Source organism: Larimichthys crocea, unplaced genomic scaffold (genome assembly GCF_000972845.2).
Source record: "Larimichthys crocea isolate SSNF unplaced genomic scaffold, L_crocea_2.0 scaffold385, whole genome shotgun sequence".
Lineage (NCBI taxonomy): Eukaryota > Metazoa > Chordata > Actinopteri > Sciaenidae > Larimichthys > Larimichthys crocea.
Window position 1 is genome coordinate 67,439 of NW_020855041.1, and position 6,839 is coordinate 74,277.

The following is a 6,839-nucleotide window of genomic DNA, read 5'->3' on the forward strand; positions in this document are numbered from 1 at the left end:
GTGGTGATGATTTTTGTTTTGTTTTACTTAAAGTGGAGTAACAATCCCCTGGGATTTTAAAGTAATTTTCTGATTCTGAGTCAAAATAAGTAATAAGGTTTTTTCCTTCAATCCTGCTTTTTTATATTTTGTTTTGCACAGTTATATCTTTCTATAAGCTCTTTCCTAGAGGTGTTTTATAAATGTTACCTTCCGCGTTAAGTCTTCAGTGGACGGTCATGTCATTGTCGGTTGGTACAATAAAGTTTTTTCTGGTGACCGTCATTTTCCCGAGCCAGCTGATGGTGCCGAACCCTTCAGCTCCCCAGCAGCTCCTTCTCAGACCTTCTGCTCCTCCTGACGCTCAGACTTCATTTAACTATATTGAACCACACAACAGACAGTCATGTTGACCGGACAGGCTCGCTGCTGTGGCTCCTCGAACAGGCGCAGTCGTCTCGGCGGCCTGGTGTTTTTCCACGGAGCATGGAGACGGGGGCCTGGCGAGGTGTATCCAGCACCCAACGAGATAGCTTCAAAAATCGAGGGAAGGGCGATAAGTACCCGGGATAAGACACAGACTGGGTGTCCCCGCGAGAGTCTGGTGGAGGGTGAAGAGTACGTGGGCTTTTTGAGGTGAGACGCAGCACCTGTCGGTTCGTGGTCAGCGAGGCTAGGCGGCGTTAGCAGGGGGAGCAACGCAGCCGGACGTGCTTGTGTTCTGGTGCGCCCGGGCAGAACAACAACACTGCTGCGCTGCTGCGGCTCTCTAACTAGTTCACACGTAATAATGGTTTGCCAGCTGAGACTGTTTCATTATGACTTAACTGTCACTTAGCTTTGACGCTAAGTTTTCATCATAAGCTCGACCAGGCCTCCTGTAGCTGTAACCAAAAAAACAGACCCCCAGAGACCCGTGGTGACCCCACTGATGTTTAAGTAGCAGTGCATTGAACCAAAGGCTCCAACACCTTAATTGGTTATATAAAACTAGTTATTATTATTATATACTAGTTTATTAGATTAGATATACTTTAATTCAATCCACCCGGGGAAATGTATTGTTTACAAGCAGCAGAGAAAATCAAATTTGTATAAAAGCCCAAAGTCACAAAGTACATTTGCCTCAGAGGCTTTACTCTGTAAACAGGGAGTGAAACCCTCTGTCCTTATAACTCGGTTCGAGGAGGAAAAACTGCCCACAAAAGAACTTTCACAGAAAAAATTTGGAAGAAACCTCAAAGCCCAGAGGAGGGATCCTCGCCCAGGACGGACAGACGTGCAATAGATGTCACGTGGCGGACAAATTAACAAAAACAGATTGAATTACATAACTGGCAAAATGACAATGAATCCAAGAATGATGAATGACTGAATTATGAACAGTAAAAGATATGGTCAAAGTAATATAATATGGAGTGACGTCGTGCAGATCAACAGCAGCAGCCAAGATCCACGACCTGCTGGACGACGAGCACAGAACTCCCGGGAAGTGTTGTTAATAAAGGTGGGTAGCAGAAACGAAGAATTAGAAAAAAAAGAGTATAAAAGGCCAAAAAAAAACACAATAACCAGAACGAAATATCTATACATACACAATAAAAACACGAAAAAGTACTGAGGATAAAAGGGCATGAGAAAAAAGAGTATTGTAATGTAAGTGACCATAGTGTGAGAAATATTGCAAAGAAAGTGACCATGAATACAAATATAAATATTATAAATAATACTGCAGGTATATGAAATAATAAAAAAAGAAAATTGCATGAGACATGATCAGGTGTTGTAAGGCTGACACAGCAGGGATGAAGGACGCTGCGAACCTCGCTTCTTACCCGTGGTGTAGCAGTCGGCGCTAAGGAGCTCTGATCCACAGTGTCCATGTAAGGAGTGTTGTCCATGAATGGATGTCATTAGCTCACTCCTTCTCTCGGAGCCAGAGGAGTATCCAGGACAGAGCTCACCTTCTAATAAGTCTGAGTCTTCGCCTGTCCCGGAATTAAAATTAACACGGGCTTGATTGGCACCCAGGCCGGTACTGTTGGACATCCCTCGTAGACACTAACAGAAGATTGCGTGATACCCAAAGTGATCGTAGATCTCATCTCGAGTCCTAAAATTAGATAAAAAATGACCCAGTTAAACTAACTCCTTTCCTTCCACTCTCTGTGGTCTGGTCGTGTCAGTTTATGCAGGGGTGCGATCCAGGGCAATTCCCTCCCCAGCACACGTAAGTTTCTGCCATTCCTGAAGCTCCCCTTGTACCCACGCTACTCTACTCGCGCAGTGCTGCTCTATCCGGCGCTCAGTCCAGATGGGCGATGTAGTCCCTCCTCTCTTCACTCTTCCTCTATTGATGGTACTTTCTATTTCTTCTGCGTTTGAGATCAGAGCATTGGTCTAGCCCTGAAGACCGTGCTTGCCAAGGAATGAAGCAGCGAATCTGACGTCCAAAAAAAACCTCCGCGGCTCCTTTGACACTTCTACCCAAGCGCCAAAGGCTGACCCGGTCAGCGCTGCGGAAGAAGCTCCATTTCGGCTGCATTGTAGCCGCATCTCATCTCTATATGTCACTACACCAAGCTCAGGACTCATAGGGGAGGGTGTGAATGGATGGACTATAGAATTGATGGTTGGTCTTCCACCTCAGCTTCCCTAAAATAAATACTTACTTGACATGAATTTATTTAGCAAGCTATTAACATAAATTGTGGGGAAAGCCTGTGAGCCTCTGGAGCATGTGAGATAGTTCTTTTGAGGTAATTGGAGTCAGTGGTGGGTGGTCAATGGGGTTTTGAGTTTAAGCCTGACTCCGGCCCATTGAAAGAATATAAACCTGGGTCTTCCTATCAAAGTCTGGTCTTTGCCAACGCAGTTTTCGAAGTGTACTCACAAAAGATTACAATGCCTTTCAAAGGGTTAAGGGTTACAAAGAAAGCCAGGGCACCTGTAAGGATCGATCAGGCCTTCTCATGTTAATGTTTATTATGCACTGTCGACAACACTGGACTAGAGTGTTGTGTAGGAAGGATAGAAAGGAGAAAGCTCAGGACCAGGGTGACCTGTGAATCAATGAATTCCAACTAGAGACTTCCTGGATTGTAACCGGTAATTCTAACGACAACGGCAGGTATCGGTTTGTGAACTGAAGCTCAACAAAAGGTGTGATCATGCAGGAAAGTCCCTGAGGAGAGCAGTTCAAGCAAGGAAGCAAACCAACATCAGAGATGAACAGTTTTGCAATCGATCATTCAGTTTTTGGATTTTGCTCAGTTTAAAAGAAAGTTGGGTTATTTTAATCACATTTATGCAGCAACTTTCTTGCAACACACTGTAAATGTTCCACTACTTCATCGTGATTTAGCCGATGGTGGATGCGTTTCCAGAGATTCGGCAGTTGAACTGTTTCATTATGTATGACTAATGATAAAGAACTCAACAAACCTCGTTAACCCTAACAGTGTGACTGATCCTTGTTTACCTTCTCTTGTACAGAACTGAGGAAGTTTTGCTGTATGACTCCCCTCAATCCTACGTTATAGAAATTATCACCCCAAGTATGATTTGAACGCAGTACGTGTTGATACACACCAGGGCCAAAATGAGTGAGATCTTACAACAAGGCAGGAGCAACAATAATCAATCCTACTAAATATATTTCTTTAGCACTGAAGTAACCGGTGTCATTTACAGGGCGGGTCGTCAACTACATCAAGCCCGCAGAAGCATTTCGCCGCCACATATCCTCTTCAAATCAGGGCTAGTGGCCCTAAGCTACTTCATGAAGAGAGAAACCTGGGGCTGGAAGATTTTTCCCGCTGAACCCATGGTAAAGAAATAGATGTTTGCTGCATGAAACATGCTTAATATATATATGGTTTATTCCCTCGGGGTAGAAAGAATGTCCAACTCATCAAAAGAGTGTAGATTAGAGGTCATGTGGAAATGGGGGATGTGGGAATACAAATAGTCCCAAGTGCTTCTAGCGTCTTCCTTTTTTTTTTTTAATGACTTGTCTTTGTTGGGCCTGCAGGTTATGATGATGGTTCTTCCCCTGCGGATTCATTGTTCTAAACTGCCCAGGTGGGTCAACACCATGACCCAGGATAGAAAGGTAAGGAAGCACCTAATTTGTATGAATACGTCAAACTTATCCCGTGTCGAGTCTTATCTGTGTGAGACATCATAACTGTGAGAAATTCCCCATGTGCCTATCAATCCTCCGTCCCAAACGGTTTTTTTACTCACAGGAAATCGAGTCAGTCCTGACAATGCGGACCCGCAACCCTGACTCCAGACGTCTCGAGCTCGGGTGACCAAGTTCGTCTCCGGCTCAAGGCGCCAGTAAAGCAGGTGGCAGCAGCAAGGGCACAGGCCAGCTGCCAAAGGAGGTAGTACTGTACGCATGTGCCAGCTGGCCTATAAGCTTGAGTGCGCATTGGAAGCGATGTTAAGACCTGGTTTTTTTTTTTTTTCTTTTTTTTCCTCTGGGTCTATTTACAGTTTTCTTTATGAGGATGTTTTGAGCACATCTTGATTTCTATATGCTGTTGGAAACGGAGAAAAAAAAAAAGATTTTTTTTTTCATACTGCCCGATAGGCATTTTCTTAAACCTTCATTTGCTCTATACTTTTCTACATGCGACTCTGACTATTCATCATCTCTTCGTGCGGCTACCTCCCTTGTGCAGTGTTTCCACTGCTGCTAGTCCCACTACCCGAAAGAGAAACCATATATACAGAGAGTATTCGTGTGTTTGTTTGTTTTTTTTTTCCAATTTCAGTAATACGCCTGTGAATGAAGATTCATGATTTTTAAGACTGATAAATTATTATTTAAACTCTTACTCAATAAATTGCAATGGATATAAACACCTTAATGGTTTTTTGGTTTAATTTTCAGACCATCTAAATTGTTTTTGGGTGAACACTGGCCTTCTCATTTTTTTGAATATTCCTCGCTAGTGTCAGCCAGAATTCACATGGAACAAAACCAAAAAAAAAAAAAAACCACAAACAAACACAACACCCCCCCCCCCCACCACCCGTTTTTGAGTTTTGTGGGGGTGTGGGTGGGGGGTGTTGGGGTGTTCAATTACGAATAAAATATAAATATATATGTATATAAATATAAAAAGGTATATACACGAACAAATTAACAATAAATAAAGTGCAACAAATGCAAAGGTAATTGTCCGGGTTTGTGTCAGATTACAGAAGTACGGTGGCCCTGAAGTGCAAAACACAACAGCAAATTCAAAAACACAATAGCAAATCATAAAACACAATAACAAATAAAAAAACACAATAGCAAATCATAAAACACAGCAGCAAATTCAAAAACACAATAGCAAATCATAAAACACAATAGCAAATGTAAAAACACAATAGCAAATCATAAAACACAATAACAAATCAAAAAACACAATAGCAAATCAAAAAACACAACAGCAAATTCAAAACGGAAAAGGTAGGTACCCTCGGGCGACATGACTCGTCGCTGATTGGACTGGTGGTCCGTCCTTTGAACTGGAAGGACATGGTTTAGATGTTTTCAAAGTATGAGCGCTGTTAACTTTCTGAATTTGCTGTTCTGTTTTTTGATTTGCTGTTGTGTTTTGCACTTCAGGGCCACCGTACAGAAGGACACAAACATGAATACAAAGAAAAGAAACTATGTATTATTGTCCACCTCTAGATTTTATTAGGGATCACATGCATAAATGTATATTTCAAGATTCATCACCATCATTTAAGCTATTTTTGATTGAAGTCTCTTAATTAACCAGTAACCTGTCACAACAGTTATAGCTAGAACTTTATTTATATGTAAGATTACAAAAGTCTGTCACATCTAATTTTATTTTTGCTTTTCTGTTTTTATGCTTTTCCCTTTTGATCCTTATTATGCTATCATGTAACTATGCCGTGCCATGTTACTATTGTACAATGTGAACTAGTATGACTGAAGTGGTGGAGTCATGGATTTATTTTTATTTTTTAACCTCATTTTAGTACATACTTCCTGCAATGCCTCACTGCTGAAAGTTGGTCTCTATGCGATATCATACTTTAGAGTGGACGATTATGAGCTGGGTTTGGTTACTTGTTTGTATGACTGTATATTTAATTCAATATATTAAATTTGGAGGGGACTTTTAGTATTTTTATTTTGTCTAATCAGCTTTTAACTTAATGTGTACAATTGTTGTCCAGAGCTGGGCAGAGGAAAATGTATATGCTACAATGCTGCAGACGCCCACTTGTGGGAGCAGTCAAGCAGCAATTTTGAAGCGACTGAAATGTGTCAGATGAGTTCAGAAAATGACAGGACTAACTTTGAAACACTCTGAGTGAGAGATTAATCTCTATCTCTCTACTAGGGGTGCAGGGGTATGCTCAGGGTGGCCTCAGCGTGTCATCAAGCCACCCTTTAAGGACCACCCACAAAATCCTGGACTGAAAACTGTTTTAACCTCTAACTCCACAAATTTTTTCAGTGACCATTTTCCAACATATTTCATGTATTTTGAAAGAAATCCCAGAATTACCGTTACATTGACTTTCATGAGCCCACAGCGGGGGTATTCGCTTGTCACAGCAACTTGTATACACAAGATAAGAAATTACTCATAAGTAAGAAATATACAGCCAAAAGTCAAGAAGCCATGCTGGTGTTAAAGAGTCTGACAGCTGTTTGAATGAAGGACCTGTGGTAGAAGCACCAGAGTTGCCTCTGTTGTCTTTTCCCTTACTATTCTTGTCTTATTTTCTTTAATGACTCTGCTTTCCATTTACACTGTAACACATTGATTTATTGAGTATATATATATATTTTAAAAAAGATGACCCGAATAACT

General features: G+C 41.5%; 1 protein-coding gene across 2 annotated transcripts in view; it reads left to right on the forward strand.

Moving 5' to 3' along the window:
• Positions 1-6,839, forward strand: part of LOC104940028 (low affinity immunoglobulin gamma Fc region receptor II) — a 14,482-nt gene that overhangs the window by 3,914 nt on the left and 3,729 nt on the right. The window lies entirely within an intron of this gene.